Source organism: Cydia pomonella, chromosome 4, assembly GCF_033807575.1.
Source record: "Cydia pomonella isolate Wapato2018A chromosome 4, ilCydPomo1, whole genome shotgun sequence".
NCBI lineage: Eukaryota > Metazoa > Arthropoda > Insecta > Lepidoptera > Tortricidae > Cydia > Cydia pomonella.
The window spans coordinates 3,255,503-3,266,593 of NC_084706.1; positions in this window are offsets into that span (position 1 = coordinate 3,255,503).

Consider the following 11,091-nt stretch of genomic DNA (forward strand, 5'->3'; position numbering starts at 1 on the left):
GATAATTAAGAGAAACCGCTCAGTCACCGTTAATATGATACCACGTAAATTACAGCGGTGTTTATAACAATACCGAAAGTTTTGACGATGGAAATCAATGAATTTGATAGTTATTTTTGTGATCGGTAAAATCGTTTTATATTCAAGGCAATGTAGGTAGTTGAGTTGAAAAAATAACAAGGTCAAATAATATCTCGTTATGAGCTTCAGTTTTTAACGCAAACTGCAGATAACTAACTCTATATGTAAAAACAGTAGTGTTGTAGGACGTTAACTGTACAAGCTATTTCTGGAAGTCGGTTAATTAAGGTATACTTATATTTATGGACCGTTATAAATAGACGTTACTAACTCTAGTTAATTACTTCTGCTGATATATACTGCTTTACTTCTGCTGCGGCTATATCACTTACTAGTTATATTACAGCGATATACGAAAACTTTAGAGTATAGGTAACTTAGGCGCTGTGAAGTTTGTTACTTGTTAGTTTATAATGGAAATATGCTGAAGTTGCGGTCTGTTTATAACTTTATAAATATTTTTGCAGTGTTGGAATCCAAACATAAAGGCAAGTGCATCTCGCTGCTCTAGTTAGCATGACACAATCGCTGAGTTGCTGGCTGACGCGGCAGACAATGCCATCCCCAAACACACACAACACGGCGGCACAAACACAGATATGACTAAAGACACACATAACAAACGCGCCGTTGATTGTCGGGAACTTCTCTCCTTTATCTCGTGCAGACTATACTAACAACGGATTAGGTACGGATTAGCCTTTAGCTAGGAGGCAAATCAAAAGACCCATGCTAGTCGAACCTAATAAGACAAAAAAAAAGAGTAACTTACAGTTTACCCATCTACTTTTCAAGCCTCAGGAATGGAATTGTTGTAACATGGAAATAGCGAAACAAAGCAGCCGGCAATTTTGAGAAAAAAATTAAAAATGCAAACAGTGTATCTACAATTCAGTGTTTATTAGATGTCCCAATTGGAGAACGAGCCGATATTTGGGTCGATCACCGATCCAAGTATCACGTGACAGTGTCCAGCAGTGCGGTTACTTTCTTAATCGCCGACTATTTCGTCCGGAGTACGAAAATTGTATTAATTGTCGGTCCACTAACTTACCGTTGATATTCCGAATGTAATTTAGTCGTTTATATTATTTTGAAGCTAAATAAATCTATCCTGGGTCTAACATGTTATTATAAAGCAACTTAGTTTATTGAAATATTTTTGTGGATAGTACAAAAAATGGTTATTTTTTCATTATATGTCTTCTGGGTTCACCCCGTTCTCCCGAGTCACTTTTCTGGTGACCCAAGAGACATTTACGATGACTAGGAGACCTTATTTGTATACATTTTGATATTTTTTTCCCCTTTGTATTGCAATTATTAATTTTGTAATAGAAAATAATATGAAACTGTTGATATATCACTTTGCTGATGAGTGGAAGTGGACGCGAAATTTAATTTCTTGTTTTCTGCCTTGTAATATTGCGATAATAATTTGATATGCTGCAGTACACTCCCAACAACGTTAATAAAGACGTAACTTTTAGAAAAAGCTTTGGTCCACTCACTATGAGCTTAAAACGATGAAGTGCTTATCATATTATACTAGAATTTTAGTACAGGCTCCAAGTAACTGAAAATGTCTCTTAGCAAACTAAATTTGTCTCTAAGAAAACTACGATGTACCTAAAAATTTTACGTACATATCGCATTTTTCTGAAGGAGAGGAATTAAGAAATAGGATTTTTATTATTTTTTACAGTACATATGGTGCTACTTTACCGCACTAATGCGAAAATTAGCATATTACGTTACTGTGTCGAACATTTAAAGGGCCATATGTACTGTAAAACGTTGTACGATACATGTGCGAATTAAAACTCGTGTCGATTTAAAACACTCCCTTCGGTCGTGTTTTAATTTATCGCCACTCGTTTCCAATTTCCTATTTTTCGCACTTGTATCGTAATGTACTATTATCGAACATTTAAAGGGCCATATGTACTGTAAAACGTTGTACGATACATGTGCGAATTAAAACTCGTGTCGATTTAAAACACTCCCTTCGGTCGTGTTTTAATTTATCGCCACTCGTTTCCAATTTCCTATTTTTCGCACTTGTATCGTAATGTACTATTATGATTGTTTGATTGCATCGACATATCACTAAAATAGATAGAATATGCTTGAATGCAATTTTAAGCAATATAGAAACTTTCTGTCGAATTATTGTCATTAGTGACCACAAGAGAAGTATTGATTTCAGTTATGGGAAATTAAACAGGATATCCCCATTTTTGAGTAATGAGAAGGAAAGCTTTGTGTTCTTTTATATAATAATCATTTCTTTCGACTTAATGAAGTTTTATTAAATAAATCGTGGGTAACCCAGAGGACATGTTTTGAGTCATCGTAATATAACAAACAGCAAAAGAAGTCAAAATATTGAAATTTATGCGTGGCTTGTATTCGCATACAAAATTTTTATTATCGTTATACGTCAAATATATAAGAACAAATAAGAATTCTAGTCTTAAAAAAACTTTTGATCGACAAAAAGTTGATCGACTCATTTAGGTATAAAATAAAATGAAAAGTAAAAGGTAAATAATAACTCGGAGGTTGTTCCGAGCAAGTGAGTCGGATGTGCGACGCCGTCCGGAAGCTGCGTAGCTCCTGATTCAATTTCCGCAACCGGTCCTCTAATAAGGCCACTATTGAACCAGACTAAAAACGTTATTTAAACGCTTTCAAACGAAAACATGAAAATTACTGCGCAACTCAGCTCTGAAATATAATGCAAGCATACTCGTATACTCGTATCTAATTAAAGTTCTAACTTGGCTAAACAATTGTACAAGTGTTTTAGGGTGCTGAAGTCTATAAATCCTAAGTAAAATTGCGAAGAAAGTTATCGATGAACCATGCCTATTGAGTTTATAACAAAGTTCACGCACATCTAGTTGCACGAAAATAAAATAAAAAAAGTAATAAGCGATTGCGTTTAAGTGAGCACTGAGGATCCGAGGTTCGCCAGGCGGTACATAACTCGCGAGGGTTGGAGCTGGATGCTCGCGGGCTTCCACAAAAGGAATATCACGTGCAAGTAACCAACAAAGCGCCCAGTGCGCTGCGTAATTCGATATTCTCGGGTTGAATGATCCCATATCAACACCGAGAGCCTTAATTCAGCTCTCGACGCGACAGACGCAGAGTGCACTTGGGCGTAAATAAAAAGTTGAACATCGGTGTAACGAGAGAGCCCGCAGACAATGACGCTAGACAATGTGTTAGCGAGATGACACTCCAGAGCACTAGTCGAGCGGCCCTCGCAACCTTAGAGTGTCACATTCTCGCGCACTTCTTTGCAGAACCCTCTCGAGTTAATTTAAAAATATAAAGAACTCGCGGGCGTTTCTTTTCCTTTGCTTTTTCCATATCATTAGAGGATGAGGATGTAAACGTCATATTTTACGTTTTTAAAAGGTTTTCCCAAACATTAGGTGCGTTATCCGCATACGCAACTGCTGTTTATTTTGCAGCTTACATGGTGTAGTGAGTAGGTATTTTGGTTAAAGTTACAAAGTATCTATTGTTATTTATTCAATGAGCATGGCCACCATTTACTCTTTTTATTTTGATAAAATGGGAAATACGAATTATTCTTTGGTGCAAATAGATCTGCGAACAATTATTCTGTACAATTTGTGTTAGGCAGAGCAGTTAGCGATTACGGCCAATCTCGCGAACCAACTGCACAGGCTCATAATCGCTCGCTAGTGCAGAGCGCTCTGCGAACATTCCACGTCAATCAGGATGCAATGGTAATCATTGACGTGCAGTTTTCACACTTCGTTAAGAATTACAGCTTTTTTCTACAAAACATCGAACTGTTTTGGAATTGGCATACAAAAAAAAGGGATATTAATTACAGCTAGAACGTATATGTCGTATATGTATTTTTGACAGTTAAAGTCCATTAAATTCTAAAAGTACTTACATTATAATCGAAAACTAAAACTATTTTAAATAATTTTTTTTTTTAATAAATATGTAATGTTAGTATAGCATATTATTAACTAGCTTTCTTCCACTATTAACTAGCTTTTATTTAGAAAATATCTGTATTGCCCACTTTGCTCATTTAACGAAAACTTGCCCCGGACGATGAAGTTGCAAGTACATACTGTATATTCAGGTAACTACGGTCCACACATATCACATTTCTAGAGGTATAATCCAAATGTAAGTACCTAGAAAATGCATACATATTTTTGAAACAGTTAGATGTGTGGTTTAGAAAAAGTACCTTATAGTAACGTAAGCACGACATTAAATAAGTTGTATAAGTTGGTATAGTTCTAATAAGTTTATCAAGAGTTATAATTTAAAATTGGAAAAACTCAATGAGACTTCGGAGTACACCTATGTCAATTTTAACTTTTTAAAATCTATTTCAGGCAGGTAGACTAAGTGCAAGTGCTTGTTGTAAAAACATGCCTGCTTTTAAATATTAGCATCTACTCGTAGCATCGATTGGCGTTATGACACTGTGATGTAATATTTGAGTTGAACTATCTCCCACTACTAATCGAAAATAATTATTATTGTTTTTTACAATTAAGCAACAGTAAAATTCAGCATTCAGAATTTAGGTAAATTCTGAAATAAACTAAATTGAACAACAACGAATACGCGCCTGTAATACGACTCGTTAAGTATTAGAACGTTGATAAACGGCGTGAAAACTCCTGCATTATTTGAAACTCATCTCGGGACCATCAATTCCATAGCAATTCATTACTCATAAAACATTTCCGTCTGCCGGAGCACGTTGCTGGGAATCGGCAATTTCTCGGAAGCGGCAAATGTGCGCTGTCCGTTTTTGGTCTATAATACTCGTAGGTACGACAGAGAAAAGCTCGGAACGCGAGGGAAAGTGAGGACGCTTGGCTCGTTGCCAGCCCGCTGCCCATCAACTCTTTCAAAAATGTATTACTCCAACTAATTTGATGACATATTTAAAACGATATTTGTCGACAAAATGATTAAGATTATAAATATAACCTGCAGACAAACCTAATTTAGTTCTTTATTACGAGCACATTTACTTTTTGAACGAATAACGAATTTAAATAAAGTATCCTCGTCTAGTTTTTTATAAATATTTAATCGAATATATAAATAAATAAATAAATATTATAGGACACTAGTACACAAATTGACTAAGTCCCACAGTAAGCTCAATAAGGCTTGTGTTGAGGGTACGTAGACAACGATATATATAATATATAAATATTGATAAATACTTAAATACATAGAAAACACCCATGACTCAGGAACAAATATCCATGCTCATCACACGAATAAATGCCCTTACCAGGATTTGAACCCGGGACCATCGGCTTCGTAGGCAGGGTCACTACCCACTAGGCCAAACTGGTCGTCAAAACTGACTGGTCTGGTGTATATATAATTAAAAGAAGTCTATTAAAATTACACGTTGCAATTAAATTAAAACAAAAATGCTCCCGAAAGTCCAATTAAACATTTTCAAAACATATAGGTGGCTGTCAATCATAAATAAAAAGGTGGCGCTCTAAACGTTTTTTAAAATAAAGTGTTTTTTAATATAAACTTAGTAAGAGAAAAATGTATTTTAAATATTTTAGGGACGACATTTTTATCGTTCTGTATTATGAAGCCGATGGTCCCGGGTTCAAATCCTCGTAAAGGCATTTATTTGTGTGATGAGCACGGATATTTGTTCCTGAGTCATGGGTGTTTTCTATGTATTTAAGTATTTTATAAATATTTATATACTATATACATCGTTGTCTAAGTACCCACAACACAAGCCTTGTTGAGCTTACTGTGGGACTTAGTCAATTTGTGTAATAATGTCCTAAAATATTTATTAATTATATATATATATATATTTTTTTATTTAATCAAAACAATTATACTAACTTCTTTCTAGAAAAGAATACCTATCAAGAATCGGATATCTGCCTAACGACAAGATATTATAAATTATATTACCTCTGTCTCCGATGCATGTTAAACTAAGTCGTACGTTTCAAGTTAAATAATATGTAACTTTATAGGTATGTTGTTATAGTGAATAAAGGTTTCCAATCAGACGCGGCGGGGCGCGAAAGAGATTCTAATAACATTCAAAAACTCGTCCCCGGGGATGGTGTCAGTTTAATTACGGCGGACTGTCCCGACGTCGCGATGAATTTATTTTTTCAGGACAAAGGACGATTAAAAAAGTTCGTAATGAAAGTCGTCTGATGATAAGAATGGGTGAATGCGGACCTTCGCCGATCGGGCTCGCGGTATGTGCGTGTTTTATCAACGCTGTTTTTAGGTCACCTATTTCATAAAATTTTCGATTTCAAGCCATTGTCGTTATTCCAACTACTATTAATAACGGAACATTTACCACGTATGTATGGGTTATGTATACGTGCGAAATGCCATCTTATTGTGCCGCGAGTATTAAATGTGGTCTACTCGTAATATATCCGTACCATGGCAAACTACACTGAAAGAAATGGTTTGCATAACTGTAACAAAACTTTGCTTACTGTTTACACAAAAATTGGGACTTGCGAACTATGTGTTATATGTTACAAACCCGTGTTTGGCTATCAGTGTTCAGGTACTGGGTATACACTACAAAATAAGTTTGTAAATTTATGCAAAGTTTATTTTCTTATAACCGTAGTTTAAGTAAGTAAGTAAATATTCTTTATTGTGCACCATACATTTAAAAATAGACAGGAAATGAAAAAAAAAACAGTTTATTTATTTAGTAAAGTTACAAAATCAGTTCGGCTATCTATTTTTTTCAGTGTACCCTCTTTCAGTAGGAAAATACACCATTTTTAAAAGTACTTATGTATAAGTGATATTATTTCATTTATTAATACCAATTAGTATAAAGGCAATTAAAAACAATGGTTTCCGATCAATTGCTGTTATCTATTGCGATTGCTTATCAACAGGGCCCGTACTTTTCATGCCGTTGACGCAAAAATGACGTAATTTAACATACAGGAAGTTGTTTTACAATACTACAAATTTAGATAACTTACTTATTGATGGGTATCAAAATAAATACTTGTTACGAGAATAAAAGCTTGTTACGCTGTTAAAATCAAAAAAATGTATTATTTAATAAATTAATAATCTATTATTTATTTGAGTGACAATAACATGAAAGTCAGTTAGACGTTTCTGTACTGATTGTCAAGTATATGTATAACTTACTTATAGAGGTTGATAAATGATTAATTATTACGAAAATACTAATACCAACTGGGGAAGTACCTCCACCTTACAGAAAACCGCAGCCAAATAACACTTGACCCTACTCATAGTGTTGTGTTCCTGCCGGTGAGTAAGGTTGCCAGAGCTCAACGAGGGGGGGTGGGGTTAGGGTCGGCAACGCGCATGTAACTTCTCTGGAGTTGCAGGTGTACATAGGCTACGGAGACTGCTTACCATCAGGCAGGCCGTATGCCTGTTTGCCACCGACGCAGTATAAAAAAAAAAAAAAAATTGGGATCATATACTCTATGTAGCGTGACGTCATTTTTCTGTCAACGGCATGAAAAGTACGGGCCCTGCTTATCAATTAGTATGGTAGGTATAGGTATACAAGAGCCTCTGTTATAGAAGGCTAACATCCAAGTCGTCGTGCCTTAGACAGTATTTTTAGTGTATTAGTGTGTGTATGATGAAGGTATAACTATAAGTATATTATAGGAATGGCAGTAGATGTCCAGATGTCATTATTTTATTCAAAATAAAAAATAATAGCATCCCAATTAGCAAATTTCATAATGCTCTTAATCGAAATTAACAGTAAGCCACTATATACAGAATGAATGGAAGTGTTTATTCGGTTTTGAGAAAAGTAGTTAGTGGCAATAACTAATACTCAGGTAGCATGCGTACTGCGTAGGAGAGGAACAATAAAGTGCGTAGCGCCGCGGGCTTCAGACAGCAAACTGCAGCGCATAAATTAACTCATACAAAGCCCACCTAACTAGCTATATCACAGAGAAATGCGAATTTAATTATACGTAGACATTTAAATCGTAAATATGACTTAAAATAACTGAAATTACAGGAGACTTCATTCATAACAGTCGTAACAAAGATTCATTAAATAAATAGTTTTGTAGTTTTTAATGTTTCGTAGCTCGAGATAGCTCTTGCGACTGATTTTACGAGTATTTTTGTTCTGTAAATTATGTGCGCCTAAATCTAAACGATGAATTTTAGAGATATAGGTATAAAAAAAACCATCACAATAAAAATACATCAAATGCCGTACTTACAGTATAGCCGCTGTAATTTATTTAGATAAATTCGCCACATCAAGTCTCGCCTCATACGATGATCTCATTAGCTGCCAACTTTGAAAATACGGCCGGAACATACCTGTTAACAAAACGAAAGGTCGGATGAAATGCTAAAATGAATTAAAATTTTATGACAGTAAGTAACGAGGAGTGCTTAGATTATGCTTTTGTCAGACAGCCGTTAATATGGGCCACGCGGTCGGTCAGGTGACCCGAGATGGGGGCCATTATATATTTCATGTGGCGTAAAAGCGGTCGAAACGCGAATTTCGAAAGGGCGCCACGGTGCAGGAAGAACAGCAGATAACATGTAGGGATACCGGCGCAGAATTGGAGCCGTTATTTGAAAAACACCCCGATAAGCCCCTTTTCAGTCCCAAATAAAGGTCTATCCCGTTTTCATGCCGTCTCCTATTATTTGGTAGCGGCCCTGAATAAGCTTTTAAATTTTTGGCGTTCATTAAAAGTTACGAGTGCGAGAGTTGGTCGTATAATACATGTTAGGCTTATGTTTAGCTGAGTTTGTAACAAAAGACGATCTTGCATATATTTTATAATGTGTTTTATAGTTTGAATGGCCAACGTATACAATAAAGGCAATAAAATGGAAAACAAATTGCGACACTGCGGTAAGACGGTGCGCAAGTGAGGGGCTCGGCTTCAACCTGTATTTATTTGAGAGTGCATAATGCACAAAATGTATGCGCGCGCTCTTACCTGGCGCAGTCGCAGGCGACACGCGTGGGCTGGGGTCAGGCCCGGGAATACTATTTTCTCGTGATCTATGGATGCGCATGGGACTTTCAAATGAAATCTCGAAAAAGATGCAGATAAATAGGTTTAGGTCTCTTTTTTAGTTTTTCTTAAATAACTCGTAAACGGTCCATAGCACAAAATGGTCTTTCACGCAAATAATCTACTTAAAATTGCTTACAAGAAAGATTCAGTACACTTTTTCGCTAGGATCAACATTTACAAAGATATTAAAGCGGGAAAGTTAATTAAAATCAATTTTATGGCCCATCTTTCTACATTTTCGTAAATAACTCGTAAACGGTGGCCAATAGCAAAAAACGCTGTTAAAAAGTAAGAAATCTACATAAAATTTTCTACTAAAAATATTAAGTACATTTTTTGAAAGGAGCAGTAGTTCAAAATCCCGCCCGCCCGCACGGTCTCGCGGCGCAACTCGCCCGTTTGTCGAGCGTTGAACACGCTCAATAAGCTCGCTGTTGTGCAACACTCCTGCGATTTGTTTGCGGACGGCTGGACGGTTATTGACAAAGGTTGTTTAAAAATATGCGAGTTACTGACCTGATTTAATTATTTAAATGTTCAAATGTATTTTATGACATGACGTAGCTAATCCATAAACACATTTTTTTTTAAATATATATAATGACCTTAATTATAAGAAATGTAATGTCTTAGGCTAGTCCTGTATTGTTACATTTTGTTTTTTGAAAAAAAAAAATAGGGAAAGTTAATTAAAATCAATTCTTAAGTCCCTTTGCTTTAGTTTTTCATATATAATTTGTAAAGTACCCAGTGACCCAAAGCAAAAAAAAAATCCTTTCAAAAAGTGTACGTAATCTTTTTTGCAGAAAATTTTGTGTAGATTTTTTACGTTTAACAGCGTTTTTTAGGGTTCCGTAGCCAAATGGCAAAAAACGGAACCCTTATGGATTCGTCATGTCTGTCTGTCTGTCCTTCCGTATGTCACAGCCACTTTATTCCGAAACTATAAAAATTATACTGTTGAAACTTGGTAAGTTGATGTATTCTGTGAACCGAATTAAGATTTTCACACAAAAATAGAAAAAAAAAACAATAAAATTTGAGGGTTCCCCATACTTAGAACCGAATAAAATAATAATAATAAGGATAGGTCTTCAAAAATGATATTGAGGTTTCTAATATCATTTTTTCATAAACTGAATAGTTTGCGCGAGAGACACTTACAAAGTGGTAAAATATGTCCCCCCCCCTGTAACTTCTAAAATAACAAATGATAAAACTAAAAACAATATATGATGTACGTTACCATGCAAACATCCACCGAAAATTGGTTTCAACGAGATCTAGTAAGTAGTTTTCTTTTAATACGTCATAAATGGTACGGAACCCTTCATGGGCGAGTCAGACTCGCACTTGGCCGCTTTTTTCTATTGGCCACCGTTTACGAGTTATTTACGAAAATATAGAAAAAAAGGCCATAAAATTGTTGATCCTAGCGAAAAAATGTACTGAATCTTTCTTGTAGCCAATTTTATATAGATTATTTGCGCGAAAGAAATTTTTTTGCTATGGGCCACCGTTTACGAGTTATTTACAAAAAACAAAAAAGGACCTTTTGTTGTTTGTGTACATAATTATAGTAGCTTACATATCTTCAGCATAATTTCAGCTTTCTAGGACTTTAGGAAGTACCCAAGAATTTTGATGATCATCAGTGAGTGTGTGAGTGAGTCAGTGACGTTTTTATTTGCTATCAATATAACTTAAAGTTTAAGAGCTATTATGTTTGATAAGTCTACTACTGACATCATATCCCGAGAATTTTGTTTATCTGGTATAATCCGAACCCAAGTTAAAATTAACAACGAAGCGCTGTGATAAAAGGTAGGTAGTGCCCTTGCGCTTCGCTTGGCTCGTCTTGGCGGAGGCACTATCGAGCCCTCAGATATGA